The sequence below is a fragment of the Lynx rufus genome, unplaced genomic scaffold (assembly GCF_022079265.1).
Source record: "Lynx rufus isolate CCGP_SWC_20201006 ecotype Redwood Valley unplaced genomic scaffold, mLynRuf1.p SCAF_1, whole genome shotgun sequence".
Taxonomy (NCBI): Eukaryota; Metazoa; Chordata; class Mammalia; order Carnivora; family Felidae; genus Lynx; species Lynx rufus.
In genome coordinates, this window is record NW_025814823.1 from 165888562 (window position 1) to 165911049 (window position 22488).

The following is a 22488-nucleotide window of genomic DNA, read 5'->3' on the forward strand; positions in this document are numbered from 1 at the left end:
GACTCATTTTCATTTTAGAGAAAATAGAGCTGTTCCTCCAAGGTCTACCCCACCAAGTGCCCAGCCACTGTATATTATCAATTTGTCTAGACCCACCGGTCCCTGTCTACCCTGTGTATAGACACAGGTATAGGACTCTTAGATTTCTTCTTTTAGGAGGCGCATACAGCTACCCACCACATTATTTTTGTGGGCAATTTGGAACCAAGATTAACTTGGCTGTTTGAAGTTTTCACCCTGATAAATAGCTGAGTTAAATGATTGCTGACTTAGGCATTACTTGAGGTTCTTTGTTACAACTTTCTTCATTGGGCTAAGTGCCAAAGTAGTCTAATGTAGCTCTGTTAACATCATAACTATTTTGTTGGGAGAGATTCCATTCCCAAAATAGAGGATTTTTCTCACCATACTTACAGCACAAGTCAAAGAGATCTACCCATATAGTCATTTCCTTTGGAACTCCCAAGTGAAAAATGCAAATTTACTGAAATTTACATTCAGAACAAGCCCTTTCTAGGATGGGACTTCTGTTCTAATCATTGCTTATCCTGATACACCTGGGACTTGTCCATTTTAAGAGAAGAGTACCAGTGGTTTCTGTATGTTTCAAACAACATCATCATCAGCTGTTCTGCAAAGTCTATTTGCTATTTACTAACTTCTCATGCCTCACCCCACTAATCTAGTGACTTTGGAATTCTCAAGTGAAAAATTCAAATTCACTTTCAGTACAAGCCCTTTTTCTAGGATGGGACTTCTGTTCTAATTATTGTTTATCCTGATACACCTGTAGACTTGCCCATTGGAAGGGCAATCAGAGTGCCAGTGGTTTCTTATGCTTCAAACAAGATCATCATCAGCTGTTCTGCAAAATCTATTTGCTATTTACTCCATTTCTCATGTTTGTCTTCCCACTAATCCGGTGACAAAGAAAGGTGTTGTTACAATTTCATCTCTTATGATTTAAGTAAAATTTAATAGTATGTAGGCAAAACCTAACTTTATCTTCAACAAAACATAGGCCACAGTTGGAAGGCCAACTATGAAGTTTTTGACTGTCACCCATACTTCTGTATCCCTTGAAAAACAATCACCATCCATTAGCCCTGAAATTTACACTATTATTTTTAAAAACACTTTTCTAATAGGTTAATACACATGTTACAATACACAAGTTTTCAAAAATGTATGCTTTTCAAAGTAATTAACCCTCACCTATCTTCAAGTGCCAAGATACTTTCTTTGAAACTGTAACTATTGGAGAGTCTATAAAAGCACTATGTTCACAAACACCAAGGCACATAAAGCTATTTTCTCTTGATTTATATTTACTTCTTTCAAATATTTTTAGTTAAAAAATTCTCAAATTAGTATTTTTGTATATATATATATCATTTTCTGTATGTGTAAATGTAACTTTGGGATAAACCCTCAGAAACTGAATGAGGGACACAAAGGGCATATTTTAAATTGTCAACAGTATTGTCACATTGACTCAACTAAGGTTTTTGTCAATTCACATTATATATAACTATATATATATATATATATATATATAGTTTTACAGTGTTTTGTCCATTTTTTTCTAGGATACAAAAAAGTAGGATATGTTTCACTACTTACCTATTGATGCTTTAACAAATTTCCCCAAACTTAGTAGTTTAAAACAACAAAAAAGTATCGAACTTACAGTCTGTAGTTCAGAAGTCCAACTGGGGTCTCACTCAACCAAAAGAAAGTAGAGATGTCAGCAGTGGTGCACTGGTCTCTGGGCTCTCCAGGACATCATCTGTTACCTTGCCCTTTCTAGCTTCTAGATGATGCCCACATTCACAGCCGCCTTCCCCCCATCTTCAGTAACAGCAATGTCACACCTCTCTAGGCTCCTCTAAAGTAATCACGTCGTCCTTTGTCTCACCCTTCTCCCTCCTGCTCCTACTTATGGGTACTCTTGCAATTCAATTAGATTCATTGGATTACCCTGGGTAATCTACCTATATTAAGGTCAGCTGAGTAGCAACTTTAATTCTATCTGCAATCTTAAGTCCCTTTTGTCATGAAACTAAATATATTCACAGGTCCTGGAGAGATCTTTGGGATAAGGGATATTATTCTGTTTACCATATATAGAATAGCTTTAATTGCCTTTTACCTTACTTTATTTTTTGCTATTTCATCTTATTTGTTACTCTTAGAAAATCTCATTTTTGACTAGATTCAGTCTTAAAGGTAAAATTTCCCAGAGAAGGCAGCTTCTGTCTTCCAGCAATCTATTCTTGGCGTTTTTCTGTGACCCTTTCATTTTCCTGGCCACAAGTTTATCATATTCTACAGCTTTTTTCTTATTTTCCTTAGTATGCTATTTCTTCAGAGTAACATGTCCATATTTATTGAAAGACACATGGACTAACAAGCACTTTGGTCATAGGTTTCTTACCTTCTTTGCTTATAGGCTTTTTCATAACATACTGATGAACATAATCTTTACAAGATTTAAAATCTTGTGGATTGTGCCAACTCTTTCGGGCCACAGGAGAGGAATCAACAGGAGTATCAGTAAGTATCATATCCTTCTCCCCTTTTTTCACATCAGAACTTTCAGACAGCATGCACAATGCAAACCCAAACACTATTGAGTTTTGTTCTCTGGTCCTTGGTCTGTAACAGGAATGTCCCTGTCTAACACCAGGCACACAACTATGGATGAAGACACCCTACTTCATGGGGAAGACTTGTCTGTCATTTGCACTGCTGATTCCAACCATATAACCTGTCCATTCTTCTCCTAGAGTATCATCAGCAACTTCCATGGCCACACGCTTCTCATAAAAGGCACAAAGTCTGCACTTATCATACACTTCCATGAGTTTCTGGCAGCAAGTATCTGGAAAAAAGTTATTCAGCTTTATCCTTGAAGCACTCGACCCACCTCCAAGGCACCACAAAAAAGAGCTCCATTTCTCTTCTTTGAATAAGTCCAATCATCACATTTCAAAGAAATATTATGATAAATAAAGTAAAAAATAGTGCCCTGTATACTTAATGCATTTTATTTTGAATGTTATAAAGGGAGAGGTATAAGGTTATTCACTAAAAAAGTAAAAATTAAACCTTCAAGAGGCTTGGAGGTATCTTTCATCAGATCTTAAAATGAGATATTTGACAAACGATTTTAACAAAAATGTCTTGAGGGGCACCTGGGGGGCTCAGTCAGTTGAGCATCTGACCCTCGGTTTCTGTTCAGGTCACGATCTCACAGTCTGAGATCATGAGTTTGAGCCCCACATCAGGCTCTGTGCTGACAGGAGCCTGCTTGGGATTCTCTCTCACTGTCTCTCTCTCTCTCTCCTCTCTCTCTCTCTCTCCCCCTTCCTCCTTCCATCCCTCCCTCCCTTTGAAAAATAAATAAACACTTAAAAACAATGTCTTGTGGGGCATCTGGGTGGCTCAGTCGGTTGAGTGTCCAACTTCAGCTCAGGTCATGATCTCACACTCCGTGAGTCTGAGCCCCACATCAGGCTCTGTGCTGACAGCTCAGAGCCTGGAGCCTGCTTCAGATTCTGTGTCTCCCTCTCTCTCTGCCCCTCCCCTGCTCATGCTCTGTTTCTCTGTCTCAAAAATAAATAAGAACAGTAAAAAAAAAAATTAAAAAAATAAATAAAAACAATGTCTTGAATGTTATTTATTCAACTATCAATTATGATGAGTCGTCTTGATGTACTTTCTTTCATGTTTATTCAAAATAACCCATTTTACCTGATCATTTATTAGCTTTTCAAAGTTGTCTTAAGTCCTTAAGTTTAAAGAAAAAAAAAAAAAACCTCTCTGCTGTTGTTCTCCATAAGACTTGGAAAAGGAAAATTCAGGTTCAGCTGGACTATATCAGATTCAGCTCATTTCCTACATCCCTACTTTCAGGGGACGCAAGGAAGGAATGAAGAGCAGCTGAAGATATTAGCCATACTCCAGTGAGCTTTAATATTTGCTTTCAAATAAGCCATCTTAGAATGAATTCAAATGGTAAAGTGAAACATTTTGAAGATAAAACATTAAGATTTCTGTCTGTGTTTTTACCATTTTAGTAATATATCAGAATGTTAAAATACTAACAACTAGTAATATGGTTTCTGTTAGGTCCGTACTTGATACATACAAAGGTTCATTTATAAATTACAAAAGATATATATATATATATATATATGTACATATATACATACACACATAAAAATTCATCTAGGTTTTCTCAAAACTTCAAGTCCACAACTGGTCTAACAAAAACCATTGTTTTGTGATGAAGTTTTTCAGGGTAAAAATATGATTTAGCATCAGCTTAGAGAATACAAATGTATGACCATTTCATATCTTGTTATGAAAACAAAATAAAACAAATAAAATATGGTGAAAAACAGTAATAAGGTCATAGATGATCCTTGTGAGTACTTACGTACTTTATATTCTGAGTTTTTTTCTATTCCTTATTGTTAACCTGAAAGATGAATACACATTTTGTAAAGTATGTCCTGATTAATGTAATTACTTTAAATAAGGATAAAATATCTCCTTAGTTATTGGACTGATAACTTTCTGTTCCCTGTATTGTGATGGCATTTGTAATAAAATATCACATATTTGGTAGATAGCAAATTGAAGAGATTCTTTTACAAGTCAAACAAATCCGTTTTTCTTTTTGGGCTATAGGCAAAACATTTCCATTTGATTTATAATTCTAATATTAAATTGCAATGCTCTGCTCTAGCATTATAATAAGTAGAGTCTAAAGTCACATTATTGAATATGGTTATAAAAAGGAACTAGCAGTATTATGTTTTTTTATTAAGTGCCGAGTAATTTTATATACTTTAAAAGAGTTTACCACTTTTGACTGGTTTAGTTTCTTTGCCTAAAACCATTATAGCTTAGATTTATTTTCTTTATTTTTGCTGACAGAACACTAAGGTTTTTTGTTTTTTTTTTAATTTTTTTTAATGTTTATTTATTTTTGAGACAGAGAGACAGAGCATGAACGGGGGAGGGTCAGAGAGAGGGAGACACAGAATTGAAACAGGCTCCAGGCTCTGAGCTGTCAGCACAGAGCCCGACATGGGGTTCGAACTCACGGACCGCGAGATCATGACCTGAGCCGAAGTCAGCCGCTTAACCGACCGAGCCACCCAGGCGCCCCAGAACACTAAGGTTTAAAAACAAAAACTTTAATAAGCATGATGATTTCACTGTTTAAGCTAATCTTTGGTTCATATGAAGTTGCATTAATTCAGACAATCAGAAACTAGTGTGTGTATTGTAAGATTAACAAGATGAATAGTTCCAGAAAGAGTTAATAGGTAGAGTTAATTCTACCTATAAAACCATGTAGAAAAGCTTAATTATGTACTCTAATATCTCTGTCAATTTTTTTGCTAATGTCTTTATCAATTTTCATAATAAACCAACTCTAAATTCACTGACAATCAATCATTTTTATAATACAAAGAGGGAAATTTTCCAAACATTTAATCTATAACACTAGGTATAAATCACAAAGGCATTGTCTTACCCTTATTGTGTGCTTTCAAGATGTATTTAAAATACTGGCAGAACTCAAAAAAGGGAGATGACGGTACACATGTAGCACACAGCATTTTCAATTAGGATTTTAATTATGCTTTGTGAAATCTAGTGATACTTTTTTATTTCTTAAAATAAATGAGGCAAATCTCATCAGAATTATTTACTCCTATGGATACCAATTTATATGATAAACCACTTTCTTCTACAACTGTATTACGAAAACCCAATTGTTTCATGCTGTTCATGGAAGTCAGTAATAGGACACAGACTGTGATGCTATTAAAGCAATTCAATAACAGAACATTAGAATGTCTACTAAAATATCACAAATGAGTACCAAAATTTTATATAATGCTGGTAGAATGTTATAACATTCCAGTGTTTGCTTTTGTTTTACAGTTTAGACAGTAATATTACTAAGGTAATTATGTTTCCTATCCATATAATCCAAGTTTAGCCTCAAATCACAGTATTGCACTTATCATACTAAAGTGAATTTTTTCCCTATTCTAGAAGTGGCTTGATACTTCTGCATGATTTTCAAACTGTAAAAAATTTTAAATGTGCATTTATTACATCTTGACATTCTAAGGACTGAGTATTAAATCTTAGAAAATTTTGTTAAATTATTTCAAAATATGTTAAAACAGAGCATCATAGTTGGTTGTATTGTTAATAAGTGAAGTAGAGCAATATTGTCAGAAAGTGATGCTATTAATTTACATGGTCATGACAATTTCTCTCTAGAAACAAGTTATTTATCCTCTTTCCAGGAAAGTTTCCTTTAGTTTCATCCAGTTCAACATCAGTTAAAGTCTTTTTTAAATGTTTATTTATTTATTTATTTTGAGATAGGGGAGTGGAGAGAGAGAGAGAGAGAGAGAGAGAAACACAAGCAGGGAGGGGCAGAGATAGAGGCATACAGAGAATACTAAACAGGCTCCCATCTGTCAGCACAGAGCCTAGTGAGGGGCTTGAACTCACGAACTGTGTGATCATGACCTGAGCCGAAGTCAAGAGTTGGATGCTCCATTGACTGAGCCTCCCAGGTGTCCTACCAGTTAAAGTCTTTTAACCGACACAGAAAGTTTTCTGATTTTACATGTGAAAAAAACTAGGTCGTTAATATTCAATTAGTTTTTCAAAATTCAAACTCAGTTATTGAATCTATGTCAAAGAATAAATTCTAAACTATTGCTTAGTGATTACGAAAAAACCACTCTTTCTTTTTGCTGGGCAGAAATATTTTTTGTGATGCTTAGATCATGAGATATTATCAGGTGCAAGGATTTTGGTGTTAATCAAACTCATGGTCAAAATCATGATAGATTATAGGGAAAGTACGGGAAACTAAATCATTGTGAGGTTTGGGGAGGTGGCAGTATCCTAAGAGCAATACGAATATTTTTGAAAAATATATAAATATGTGTAAATGAGCTGCAGTGCATGGTGGAGCACATTGCATTCCACTGGTAGAAGATAATGAAGTTTAGCTCAACAGGCATGGTAAAAGTTGTCACCTTTGGTATCCACAATCTTCTCCATAATAATATCCTTTGGTAATTTCGAACACTATCAGCACTTTTTCCCTGATAAAATTCATGAGAAACTGGACAGACAAGCTTCTGAAAATAGACTGGGATGGTTGTCATCATACTAATAACAGCGGAATGAAACTTAAAACTATCTCGTAAGTCCAGATGGACTAAGGTTATACTCGAATACTTGCTGTTTCTGTAGTCAGCTCAGTCTATGCGGCTGGCTTCCACAGAAACAATATGTCAGTGTGACATGCCCTGTGGCAATGTAAGGTTCCTGTGGAAATGAAGAGTGTTTACCGATGAATCTTTTGGACTTCTCAACAATAAATATGGGGAATTATCCAATGTGATTTTTATCACTTAAAAAAATACTCAAGAAATTTCCTTTCACGTGGCAGTATCTACAGCTGTTTGCCTCCTTCTCCTCTGGACAACACATGTTTCTAGTGCTGGCAATCAGTAATGTTTCTGCTTAGCTTTTGACCATGTACCAGAGCAATCTAAACCACACTCACACAGCTTATCAGGGTTTTTTTTTTTGTTGTTTTTTTGTTTTTTTTTTCCATGCAGGAGTATATCTTAAAAGCCTAAGCTCAGTTTTCTACTCTATATGCATAATGATAAATCTGCACTCCTGCTGGGGGCCATTTTCACAGCTTCCTCTCCAATAATTAAATGACCACCAGTGAGAGTATTGCCTATAGAATTTAGAGAATCAAAAACATTTTTCTTAATACTCCTTTTAGCAAAAATGATTTTATCATCTTCCTTCCATTTTCTTAACATTTTAAATAAATTTACCACTGATTAAGGCAAAGGTTATTTCTTAGCACTTTAATCCTCTTTACATAGTTAATTAGCATCAAGTGTTTCTATTTTCTGGTCCAGATTTGTTGGGAGTATAAAGCTCTGGGTGTATGTCTTAAATGTATAGAATAAAATTTTGGTCATGAAATATACAGTATTAACAAAATAAGTGTCTTTCCTGTAAACCATTTCTGAACATGAAAAAGGAACTGAATTTGTTTATCAATTTGAAATATATACATTTTGAGATCGAAAAGATTATGTTTTATGTTTTTTAATGTAATACCATATGATGAAACCACATCTTGTGACAAAATGGAAATTGTATTTTCCATATTCTGTCTTGCCAAAATGTTATTCTATATACATCCAAAGATCTTGTACACATGCACACGTGATCAAACCTAAGAAATATTGTGAGACAGCTATTAAACAAATGGAAGTCTTTGTCTCAGACACTTTATGAGGGAGAAGAAATTTTTTTTAATGTTTATTTGTTTCTGAGACACAGAGAGACAGAGCATGAGTGGGGGAGGGGCAGAAAGAGAGGGAGACACAGAATCAGAAGCAGGCTCCAGGCTCTGAGCCATCAGCACAGAGCCTAAGGTGGGGCTTGAACTCACAAACCATGAGATCATGACCTGAGCCGAAGTTGGTCACTCAACCGGCCGAGCCACCCAGGCGCCCCAAGGGAGAAGAAATTTAAACCAATTTTAAACTAAAAATTAAGCTGAGTAATGACACGAGAAAAATGTATGGGGAGTCCTGAGGAAAATTTATAAACATTTCTATGAGAAAATCTCAAGATTTAGAGAAAGTCAAATACTTGGTATGGTAAATGTTTACTTGACATTGTGCTTACTTGCAAACATAATGAATTTTTCCAAGGGGGTCAAATGCTTTGCTTCATCAAGAACAACAGAGACCAATAAAAAATAAAACTTGGTAAAGAAACCTCGCTTCTCAGGAAGGGAGCAGCCTTGACTTCAGGAAGGGCTGTAGGTTCTAACAACATAATTTACATTTAACTTACTAATGTTTGCATAATATCCATTGTGTTATATCTTTTAAAAAAGTATTCACATCAGTATAATTCATTGTATATCACAACAGCAGTTAACTACACCAGAGCTGTAGAAATAGAACAAAATAAAGATCACATTAGGTCACCAAGAAGAAATCATTCTCTTCAAATTTAGAATAGAGACAGTAGAGGGATCAGGGCAAAACATGGGTTTCCTCCAAAGCTATCATGGGTATTTTACCTCTTACAACTGATAATATAACAGGCGTATTACTTGAGAATTCTATACTATTGTCTTTGCAATCTAAGAAATTAATTCCTCAGAAACAAAGAATATGATTTTAACTTGCCAAATTCAAATATAAACCTGTGATTTCTCATATGGTTTTATCACTAAGTAGATCCATTTAATTAAAGATCCCTAGAATAAATGTATTATATTAATTCCCATTTCTAGAAAATAAGTTTAGAGTATCTTAATTTAGTTTACTAAGAGAGGCTAGTGAATAATGATGTTAGACTTGAATTAAGATTTTTTTTTCTTTGTAGACCTTTACATTTAAAGATCTTTTGGGGCGCCTGAGTGGCTCAGTAGGTTATGCGTCTGATTTCAGCTCAGGCCACGATCTCGAAGGTTCATGAGTTCAAGCCCCACAAAGGGCTCCATGCTGACAGCTCAGAGCCTGGAGCCTGTTTCAGATTCTATGTCTTCCTCTGTCTCTGCCCCTCCCCTGCTCATGCTCTGTCTCTCTCTGTCTCAAAAATAAATACACATTTTAAAAAAAGTTCTTTTAATTTTAGAGACTTAAATGTTGAGACTTGTTTGCTGTATATACTTTTCTCTCCTCTTCCCAATATTATTTTCCACACAATTGAACATATATGCAACCTATTTTAATAGGGTTTATCAAGCCTGAGTTCAAACTTTGTTGGGCAAATGCAAAAAGCATGTACCATAAGGTAAAGATGAGTCTATCTTCAAACACACTTTAATATATCTTAAAGAGCAATATTCTAGACAGAGCTGGGAAGGAAAAACTACACATACTTGTACAGTTTCATTTTCTTAAAATCATTTTAAAATCATCCCAGCAATATCCTTTTTCCTGGAAATCCTATAAAATGCTTTTATTGGAGAATCTATGGGTTGTCTGCTACCTTTACGAAGCTAAGGAGAAAGGCTTCTCACTTTTTTTTTAAATGTGGAATTCTCCTCACCTCTTAAAAGAAAAAGAGAGAAAAGTGTTCATTTTGAGTGTGACTTTTTAGTTGCTAGTCTACTTTCTTCACTTTCTCCTAAATCACTAAAAGGTTGGAAAATAGTAGGAAATTTCAGAGTTTCACAGGCACATGAATCAAGTCTTCAAACTTAATGGTGAAATAGTATTGTGTATGAATCTAGGAGCTCTGATGAAGGGTTATTTTCAGTAAATGTTGAAAGGTTGACAGTAGTTGCTTTGTAGATGTGGAAAAAAAACCCATGTTGATACCAATCATACACAATTGCTCTTTAATGGTAAGAATTTTTTAAAAAGAAAGAGTTTCTTTGGAGTACTGATTTTCAGCCAGGGAATACAGTTCCTGGAAACTTCATATGAAGTTATAATTGACTCAAATTAAAAATGTCAGAAAAGAAATTAAAGTAACACAAAATTTGCTCTCTTTCTGTTCATTATTGTATATTATTCTATCTCGTACTATTCTGCTTCTATGATAAAGAAAATAGTTTGGGAATTAAGTACTTGAACATCAGTGTATGTTTATATATTTTTACCATGTTGTATCTAAAGTAGTCAGATTGAAAGGGGCGCTAAGAGCCAGGAGCCTGCTTCTGTGTCTCCCTCTCTCTGCTCCTCCCCTGCTCATGCTCTGTCTCTCTGTCTCTCTCTCTCTCAAAAATAAATAAACATTAAAAAATATTTTAAAGTAGTCAGAATGACAAACCAAACTTAGACTATAAATTTGCTAGGATGAGGATGCCAAATAACACCATTTTCAGAAAAGAGACCATTAAAAGCTTTACTATTTTCAGGAAAAATAGGATTTGTAGCTGAATTCTATATTCTGTAGGAGATAGAATAATTCGTTCACTGGAAGAAGTAACATTGGCTTATTTGAGAATGATCTCAATCAGAGATTGAGATGTCAGTTGTTCTAACATTGTGTGGTCTGAGTGTTCCTATTTTCTTTCCACCTTCACTCAGAACAGGGCTTTGATGATCATATGAAGTGGTACAAGATTGAAATAGAAAGGGGATAGAAAGTAGGATACGAAAAATGAAGGGGTGATACAGAATCCAATATCTTCAAGGCCTACTCTAATGATTACTATATGTTTGAATCACACCTGTTGGAATCCATATTTTTTTCCCTTCACCCTCATAATATATATATATACTCATTTCTCAAGCTTTGTATTATACTTAAGGTTTTTTTAAATGTTTTCATACATCTTCCCCTTTCAGGAACATAATTTTTGCTGAGGCAAACTGTATTCTGTAATTTATAAAAAGAAGAACATTGAATTAAAAGTAAAGGTTCTCTTTAGCCTTTCCATAATTAACATTATTTAAATTATTCTATTAAAAATTATCCCAGAAGAAATTATAGCTATTAATTCTGTATTTTTTCCTTCTTTAGACACCTAGAATAATATAAATACATTTATATAAATATAAATGATGTTTATAAAATCAATTGAATTAAGGAGGGATGTAGTAAATTTACATTATGAAACAACTCCTTATCTAATCAGATGCTAGCATTCTGAGTATTACTCTTGTAATTAGTAGAGTTAATAAGGAAGGAATTCTAAATAAACATAATGAATACTTCAAGAAAATAAAGAAGTGTAAAGAAGTATTAGTAGATAATTTGAATACTTGAAGTCCTCACTTGGCATGGCACCGTAGATGCTAAAACATGTGCACGTTGAGACCATGTTCTTGCTTTGCATGGTTCCAGCAACCAGAGAGCCGTGCAAAGCAAAGACACAGTTCCAATATGCAAGAGTTTCTAGTTATAAATACTGTCTAAAATGAGGAAAGTCTGCATAAAAAATAATTCAAATGAAAGTTCAAAAATATATGATATATTATACATCATATTATATATGATATTTTATATATGATATTTTATATATAAAATATATGATATATAAAAATATATGATATGACAATTGAATAGACCACCAATAATAGGATTACTGAAATGGAGGGAAAGTCAATAGACAAATACAAGCTGAAGCACGGAGACAGAAAGGAGTAAAATATATAGAAAAGAAACAGGAGATGTGTAGAAAAGAGTTAAAGGTCTAACATTTGTTTAACTGGAATCACAGAAAAAGATGAAAGGGGATTCAGCACAATACCAAAAGAGTTAATGTATGAGGAGTTTCCCAATACCAAGAAGCTGTGTGGATCCAATATTCAAGAAATTCTAGATCCCAAACAAGATAAATATAAAGACAACCACATGTAGGCACATCCAAAGCATATTTTTTTACAAGAATGTTTTACATTATTAAAATACTCAAGTCATCAAAATGCTTTCTTTGTGTTTAATGTATTAGAAAATAAGACAAAAATATTCTCAATATTCATTTAATTCATATTTAAAATACCAATAATATATCCATTTTGTTAGTGTAACATACATATATTTACAAAAAATAATTATCTTTTCCAAAATGAAATATAATTCATGCTATAATTAATTGCTTCACATTTTTGTAAATTCCTTTCATACTTGATTTACTAGAAGATAGGTAGATTATTATATCTACTTCTAAAATCAATCTGTTATAATATATTGTTTTGTTAGAAGTATAGAAGTATAGAAAACTTTGGCTCCAAACATTATGTAATGAGAATCGGAGGAGAATTGGATAAGGATAATCCTTTTAGATAACTGGGGGTATTTTTTGTTAGTAGACACAAAAGGATTGACATGCAGGTAGTTTTATAAAGATAGTCATAATATGGGATATGAAAGAATATCACCAAACATTTTGTATTCCTTTACATTCAAATTCATGGACTCAACTTGAATTTTGTTTTTTTCAACTTTCACTTGGAATGGATGTATTCATCTTTGTAACATCATGCATTGTCACTTTTGAATAATTGCCAAAAACCAAAGACAAACAGAAAGTCTTGAAGGCAGTCAGAAAAGGGATTCATTGGAGAAGCACTATGGAAGAAACCAAAAAACAGTGGCTTGGTATTTTTTTAAGACAAAGTCTCTAATTTTATTTTATTTTTTAATTTACAACCAAGTTAGTTAGCATATAGTGCAATAATGACTTCAGGAGTATATTCTTAATGCCCCTTACCCATTTAGCCCATCCCCCCTCCCACAACCCCTCCAGTAACCCTCAGTTTGTTCTACATATTTAAGAGTCTCTTATGTTTTGTCCCCCTCCATGTTTTTATATTATTTTTGTTTCCCTTCCTTTATGTTCATCTGTTTAGTCTCTTAAAGTCCTCATATGAGTGAAGTCATATGATACTTGTCTTTCTCTAATTTCACTTAGCATGATGTCCTCCAGTTCCATCCCCATAGTTGCAAATGGCAAGATTTCATTCTTTTTGATTGACGAGTAATACTCTATTGTATATATATACCATATCTTCTTTATCCAATCATCCATCGATGGACATTTGGGCTCTTTCCATACTTTGGCTATTGTTGATAGTGCTGCTATAAACATTGGACTGCATGTGCCCCTTTGAAACAGCATACCTGCATCCGTTGGATAAATACCTAGTAGTGCAATTGCTGGGTCATAGGATAGTTCTAGTTTTAATTTTCTGAGGAACCTCCATACTGTTTTCCAGAGTGGCTGCACCAGCTTTCATTCCCACCAACAATGCAAAAGAAATGCTCTTTCTCCACATCCTTGCCAACATCTGTTGTTGCCTGACTTGTTAATGTTAGCATTCTGACAGGTATAAGGTGGTATCTCATTGTGGTTTTGATTTGTATTTCCCTGATGATGAGTGATGTTGAGCATTTTTCATGTGTCGGTTGGCCATCTGGATGTCTTCTTTGGAGAAGTGTCTATTCATGTCTTTTGCCCCATTTCTTCACTGGATTATTTGTTCTTTGGGTGTTGAGTTTGATAAGTTCCTTATAGATTTTGGAAACTAACCCTTTATCTGATATGTTGTTTTCAAATACCTTCTCCCATTCTGTCAGTTGCCTTTTGGTTTTGCTGATTGTTTCCTTCGCTGTGAAGATTTTTATTTTGATGAGGTCCCAGTAGTTCATTTTTGCTTTTGTTTCCCTTGCCTCTAGAGATGTGTTGAGAAAGCAGTTGCTGAGGCCAGGATCATAGAGGTTTTTGCCTGCTTTCTACTCAAGGATTTTGATGGCTTCCTGTCTTACATTGACGTCTTTCATCCATTTTGAGTTTATTTTTGTGTATGGTGTAAGAAAGTGGTCCAGGTTCATTCTTCTGCATGTCGCTGTCCAGTTTTCCCAGCACCACTTGCTGAAGAGACTGCAGTGGCTTGGTATTTTTAAAGTGTTGAAAGAAAATATAAAGTACTTTCTTCAGCAGATAAAAACACAGATTAATACATTTTTATTACTCTCAAAATTTGTATTACTGTCATATTGCAAGTATGCATATATAATCTCTAAGTTAACTGCTAAAACAAATTGAAAAACATAGAGGGAAACAGAAAAAGAAACTAACTGAGTGATTCCAAAGAAAGGGAAAAAAACATAATTTTGGGACATGTATGTTAAATGAAAAATGTATTATGAGATGACCAATGTAAACACAAATATAAATAGGTTAAACAGTCCAATGTTTTAGACAGGAATTTGCATATAGAGATATTCTATCAAACAATGATAACATTTATTTTGAGTCATATTCTTTTTCCTCCAAAAGTAGAGCTTATTTATTATTTCACTCCTATTTTCACAGTTGTATACACATCAGGAAAATATAAAATATTTACAACATAAAAATTAATATAGTTAAAATACTATGTTAGATAACTGAAAAAATAATCCACATACAAAAATAACTGATAATACAAGGCAGAATGTGTTAGATGCAGTAAAAACTGTATCAGTATTTTTTCAATGTATAGTTTGAGACCAATGGTACCCTATACAAAAAAAGTTGGTGAGGTTAAAGGTACAATCTTGCCTTGAGTCAGAGTTCTCTTTTTTGCCACAAATGTTTAGGTCAATTTGGAGCCTGAAATTTTTATCTCTAAAAATATCTTTAGGTTAACTAAGTGAACTAATGAAATTAGTGTTCTTTTCAGGAGAGGCTCAAATTTTGATGCAAATTCTAATCATGCACTTTAATGCAGCTCTTTACTTTTGTTACATTTTCACATTTGTTTATTGTCATTTCAGTAGCCAACCCCTTATTCATCCTGATTATCTTATCGTCCTCTGGAACTAAATCTGAAATGACATATGGTCAGTCGAATTTTCAATTTCAGTTGCAAAGTTGCTCACAGGAACTTTAAAAAACCACATGAATCTTTCACAGCAAATTAGAGTCAATAAAAGCTTCACCCAAACTGCTGCAAGAAAAAAGTCACTTATAAAGATATCTCACTGCCATCATGGCACATATAAAAGCTAAAGGATATTCTTTATTTTCCCACTACTAAATAATACTTTATGAAATTGCCCTCACATATGACAGCTTAAATAAACATTCATTTAATTATAAAATGTCTCCATTTTTTTAATCATTTATTAATAAAAAGCCAAAATTTACCAAACATTATGCATCAGCCAAAAATGACCCCAAACTCATTTTTGACATTATCATGTTTATCTTTAGGCCACTGTTAAGAGAGGTATCACTATTATCAATATTATCATTTTATTTATTTATTTATTTATTTATTTATTTATTTATTTATATGTTTATTTTTGAAAGAGAGAGACAGAGGCGAGCAGGAGAGGGACACAGAGAAAGAGAGGGAGACACACAATCTGAAGCAGGCTCCAGGGCGGCCAACACAGGGCTAGAACTCACAAACCGCGAGATCATGACCTCAGCAGAAGTCAGACGCTTAACTAATGGAGCCACCCAGGCACCCTGTTATTATCACCATTTTATAGATGAGGTAACTAGGGCCTTAAACATGGTTAGCAGATGATGTAAGTTTCCTGATACGTAACCAGAGTAAAAATTCAAATTTAGACAATTTGAGTTCATGGTGGAGGTGATTTTACCTGTCAATTAAATTATTCAGAATAACATATATATAATGGGGTACCTGGGTGGCTCAGTCGGTTAAGCGTCTGACTTCGGCTCAGGTCATGATCTCACAGTTTGTGAGTTAGAGCCCCGCGTCAGGCTCTGTGCTGACAGCTCAGAGCCTGGGGCCTGCTTCGAATTCTGTGTCTCCTTCTCTCTCTGCCCTTCGCATGCGCTCTCTGTCTCTCAAAAATAAATAAATGTAAAAACAAATTTTTAAAAATAATAACATACATATCATCCAGAAAATAGTATGAGAACTTAACAAACGGTCATGTTTTAATCATGTAAGAATGTGATGTATCTAAAAGAAAAACCAAATTGTTACTCAATAAGTGCTATACAATTCCGTTAAGTAGAAAAACTAACAAGACTGAAAACACATAAAATTTCACTTCTCAAAAAAGCAAGAAATAAACCTATGGCTACGTCTTAATGAAAGTACTAAGGGTAAAGCTTTTGATAAGTCACTAGTTGGGCAACAATACATTTACCATGTTAAGAATAAAAAGTAATAAAAATAGAAATTCCAGGGAATAAGTCAAAGGATGAAAAGAATATTTTCTTCTGTAATTCAATTAATGAAAATCCTAGTGTAAAGTAAGAGATAAATGCATAGAGATAGGTGGGGAACGGGGTCTAGGAGTTAGAGACTACTACGACTCAGGGATTCATGCAACCTTAGGCATTTCTGGCATATCTAATAATCATCATGATCATGAAAATAATGATAAAATTAATTGCTGTTATGATGGATACCTGTCACTGAACCCAGGTGAATACAGTGTTAAGAATATAGGTTCTTTGGTTAGAAAGGCCTAGGTTTGAATAAAGTTCTGATATTATTTCTGCAATATTGTCCAAGTCACTTTACTTTTTCTGTCTCATCTTTTTAATGCTTAAAAGCATCAACCCAGCCAAAGTCCTCAGATGATTTGCTAGCTTCACAGGGAAAAACAAGAGTGTAAACTTTTGCAACTAATTCATTGCCTTGAAGACCTCAGCCTAACATAAAAGGAAGAAAGGCTTGAGTAATCATTTTAAAATGTAGCATGTAAAATTGTGTGTATATTATGAGTAGCTGTGGTGAACTGCAGAAGTGGACTATTACCTAATGAAAAGTCAGAAGGTCCATTTTTTTAGACATTCCTGGTGAATTTCTCTGAATCACTGAAGAAATAGTCCTGCTTGAAATGGCAACATAGCCTTTGCTTTTCCTTCTCCAAGACTCCCTGTTTTTCTCCTTTTTGCTCTTTCCTACTTCAGAAGGCAGGTAGAGAATCATATTTTATCTATGCTCTGTGATTTTTGTGTCTGTAAACATCTGCAGAGGTGGAAGACATTGATTTTCATCTCAAACTAAAACTAAAAAATGTACCCTTTATATGATCAAATACACTAAAAAAGAATAAGATATTCACCAGATTCCTACTGTCTCTCCTCTTTCTCCTCCTTCAGTGGCTCTGCTGACTCTGACTCCAAATGATTCATGCAGACAAAAACTATCAAGTTCAGATAATATGGAGATCACTTAATCTGAACTTCCATATTCTATTTTTTTAAACATTTACTTCTTTATTTTGAGAGAGACAGAGAGAGAGAGAGAGAGAGAGAGAGAGGGAGAGAGAGAGAGAACAGAGGAGGGCAGAGAGAGGGAGAGGGATATTATGTTGATCGAGCCTGTTGTAGGGCTCAATCCCATGAACTGTGAGATCATGACCTGAGCTGAAACCAAGAGTTGGATGCTTAACTGACTGAGTCACCCATGAACTTCCATATTTTAAATGAGAAAAAAATGTAGCTCCAAAGATTAAGTAACTACAGTGTCTATATGATAAGTAAGAAACTGGGCTCACAGTAACTGAGTGGGAAGTCTGGAGATGGGTCTCCTGAGTTTTAAATAATAAATGTTCTATTTTCCTCAGTGGATCTTAGTTACTTATAATATGAACATAATGCCATAGACTAATTTTCATAATAATTGAAATTAGTATACATGTATACGTATAGATAATGTACATTAACACCATAAATTTTAAATTTGACATTACTGAATTTTAAGATCCACCATTATTTCAATACATAGAATTGAAAAAAAGATACTATCACATACAATAAAAGCTTTCTAATAAGTATTTATTAAATGAATGAAGTCACTGTGTATCACTGCCTCTCAGTAGTGCTATATGCAATATATGGAGAAATTTGGAAACATATTAAGATTCATAAAATGTGAATTAAAAATAAATGTGATAGCATCATATTTTAACACAAAGTAGTATCTTCACAAAATTAAAAAAAAACTTATGGTTTTGGGAAAAACTTTATATTTGTTATAAATGTATTATTACAAGTTAAATTACAAAATTATAAACCCAGTAAGTTAATTTAATTTAACTGATTATTTTAAAGTGTATCAATGTACAGATACATGTAACTTGTGGAACTGAATAATTTTGGCTTTACAGAAATAAGAGCAGTTAAATGTATTTTGTTATAGTCATTTTATTTAAAATAATAATTCACAAGTATAGCTTCATATTTTAATTAAACTTCTTAGTAATTAAGATTTAAGTTTTTAAAATATATCCAGTTTGAATCATCAGAAAAATAATTAAATGGTGAAAATACATTAAAATTTTTTTTAGTTTTCCATCATTTGATATCATATTTAATCTCTAATATAGTTCAGAGTTTCCCTTTCACATATCTTTCCCACATGTTTAAGTAAATCAAATTTTAAGTAAGATTGTGTGTTATAGATTCTTTCACTTCCTATTGAGATGCTTATTACAGGACATAAAGTGATGGAAATTCAGATACCTTTGAAAGCCACGAATTTCAATACATACCTTCCTGATTTTTTGTGGACTTTCTACCTTCTAAAGAAAGGAGGGAGAAGGAGAAAGAAGGATTTTTGTTTCCATCTATATTTTAAATTCTTCATAGAATGTAAGAAAGTGCATCATCTCCCATAATGTGCAAGAGATTGAATTTTAAAAGTCATATGTACTTGTCTTAAATAGAACAAAGTGTTTTAGAGTTTCCTGGAATGCTCAGTTGGTTGAGAAACCCACTCTTGATTTTGCCTGGGGTCATAATCTCACAGTTTGCTGGTGTGAGCCCCACATCAAACCCCGTGTTGGGTCATAGTCTGTATGTAGTTCCTGGGTTCGAGCCCCACCTCAAGCCCCACATACAGCTTTGCACTGATAGTGTGGAATTTGCTGGAGATTCTTTCTCTCTCTTTCTCCCTCTCTCTCTGCCCCTTCTCCACTCATGCATATACTCTCTCTTGCTTTCTCTCTCTTTCTCAAAATAAATAAACTTAAAAAAATAGGGGGGCCTGGTTGGTTCAGTCGTTAAGTGCCCAACTTTGACTACAGCTGAGATCAGCCTGCTTCAGATTCTGTGTCTCCCGCTCTCTCTCTCTCTCTCTCTGACCCTCCCCCGCTCACACACTCTCTCAAGAATAAATAAACACTTAAAATTTTTTTAAAAAATAGAACAAAGTGTATTCTTAACTAGTATATTTTTAATGTTTTTATTTATTTTTGAATATGAGAGAGACAGAGCATGAGCGGGGGAGGAACAGAGAGAGGGAGACACAGAATTCAAAGCAGGCTCCAGGCTCTCAGCTGTCAGAACAGAGCCCAACGTGGGTCTCGAACCCACGAACTGTGAGATCATGACCTGAGCCGAAGTCGGATGCTTAACCGACTGAGCCACCCAGGCACCCCATTAACTAGTATTTTTAAACTAAAAACAATAAAAGATTTTGACATAGAAAAACAGGCAAAGATCATGGTTAGATGATAATCTGAACAGAAATGTAAATTGCTAACAAACATGAAATATTCAACCTGCTAGTATAAGAATCATTTAGAAATAAAACAATATGAAGATAAATATTTTTACGGATGCTCTGTTGTTGTTCTTAGGAAAATACTCTTTGTTAGAGAAGGCATGATAAAACACATACTCTTATATGTGGTTGCTAGGATTCTAGCCTATTATAAGCTTCTAAAAAGCAATCAGAAATGGTATATCAAGAATCTTGATCTAGGTATACTTTTCTTGGTTCAATAACTTCCAGTGTGGACAAGAGGAGGAAGAGAGACAACAGTATTTCAGTTAGGATACTAAATTCTTTAAAATGCAAACCTTTGAATAAAATATTTAAGCACAAGAATGATAACATTGCTCAAAAAAAGTATGGTATTGGCAGTAAAACAGACACATAGATCAACAAAACAGAAGAGAAAGCCCAGAAGTAAACCTACACATATATGGCCACATTATGTATGGAGCCAAGAATAGGGAAAGACACTCTCTTCAATAAAATATGTTGCGAAAACTGGACAGCTACTTGTAAAATAAGGAAACTGGACCCTGTCTTATGCCATACACAACAATGAACTCAAAATGGATTAAAGACTTGAATGTAAGACCTGAAAGCATAAACTCCTAAGAAAAACACACAAGCAAACAAACAAAACAAACCATAGGGGATAATCTCCTTGACATCAGTTTTGGTGGCGATTTTTTCAATCTGACACCAAAAGCCAAGGCAGCAAAAGCAAAATTAAACAAGTGAGGCTACATCAAGCCAAAAAGTTAAACCATCAACAAAATGAGAAGGCAACCTACTGAATGGAAGAAAATATTTGCAAATCATATATCTGATAAGGGGTTAATATGTATCAAAAATATATAAAGAATTCATACAACTGGATAGCAAAACAAACTAACAAACAAACAAAAACAATCTGATTACAAATAGAAGATCTGAACAGACATTTTCCAAAAGAAGACATACAGATGGCCAACAGATATAAGAAAAAATGCTGAATATCACTAACTTCCAGGGAAATGCAAAACCACAATGAGATATCACCTGTTAGAATGGCTATTGTCAAAAAGACAAGAAAGAACAAGTATAGGAGAAGATGTGGAGAAAAGGGACCCTTGTGCATTGTTGGTGGGAATGTAAATTGCTGTAACCACTAAGGAAAACAGTATAAAGTTTCCTCAAAAAATTAAAAATAAGATTATCATGTGATCCAGCAGTTTGCACTTCAGAGTATTTATCTGAAGAAAAAATGTATTATTTTGAAAATAATGCCCTTTGTTTACTGCACCATTACTTATAATTGCCAAGATATGGAAACAGCCTAAGTTTCCATTGATGGATGGATGGATAAAGAATATGTGTATGTTTATGTTTGGATGTGTGTATAATGGAATATTATTCAGCCATAGAGAAAAATAATGTCTTGTCATCTGTGACAACATGGATGGACCTTGAGGGCCTTATAGTAAGTGAAATAACTCAGACAAAGAAAGACAAATGCCATATAATCTCACTTACATGTGGAATCTTAAAAACAAAACAAACTCATAGATACAAACAGAAAAGAAATACAAAACTTTAAGAAAAAAGAAGAGGGCTCCTGGGTGGCTCAGTCAGTTTAGCATCCGATTCTTGGTTTTGCCTCAGGTCATGATCTTATGATCAGCCCTGTATCAGGCTCTATGCTGACAGCACAGAGACTGCTTGGGATCCTCTCTTTCCCTCTCTTTCTGCCCCTCCCCGCTCATGCTCTCTCTTTCAAAATAAACCAATAAATTTTAAAAAATAAAATAAAAATAAATAAAACTTCAAACAGAAGATTGGTGACTGCCAGAGGCAGAGTGTGGGGATTGGGTCAATGGATGAAAGGGATCAAAAAGTACAAACTTCCAATTATAAAATAAATAAGTCATGTGACTATATTGTGCAGCATAGTGGTTATAGTTAATAACACTGTATTGTATATATGAAAGTAGCTAAGAGAGTAGATCTGGAAAGTTCTCATCATAAGAAGAAAAAATCTGCAACTATGTATGGTAATGAATGTTAATAAAAGTAAATAAAACAGTGCCTGACATTTAGTAAGCCCTCAAAAAAAATAGCATTGATTTTCCAGTGAAAACATTGTGAGTGATTTTAATTTATAGAACATTTTGTTTTTATATTTATTGAATTTACAAGGACAAGTATTTATGTAGTTTAGTATATAAAAGTGTAGAAAAGTTAATGAAATTAATGATATATAACAGTTATGGAAACAGTGAAATAATCATGAATATTAAAGTCTGTTAATCTTAATAAAGTACAAAAAACACAAAAAAATGTTTTATAAATACAATTACAAAGGGAATGTATTTAAATGATTTTAGTGATAACATATCATTTATTTTATTTAATGATATAAATAAAACTGAGAAACTGATTAGATAAGATTGGTAGGGAATAAAATATA

General features: G+C 33.8%; 1 pseudogene; it reads right to left on the bottom strand.

Moving 5' to 3' along the window:
* Positions 1-210: 210 nt before the first annotated feature.
* LOC124509974 (protein BTG4-like) lies at positions 211-4910 on the bottom strand (annotated as a pseudogene).
* Between the last annotated feature and the right edge of the window lie 17578 nt (positions 4911-22488).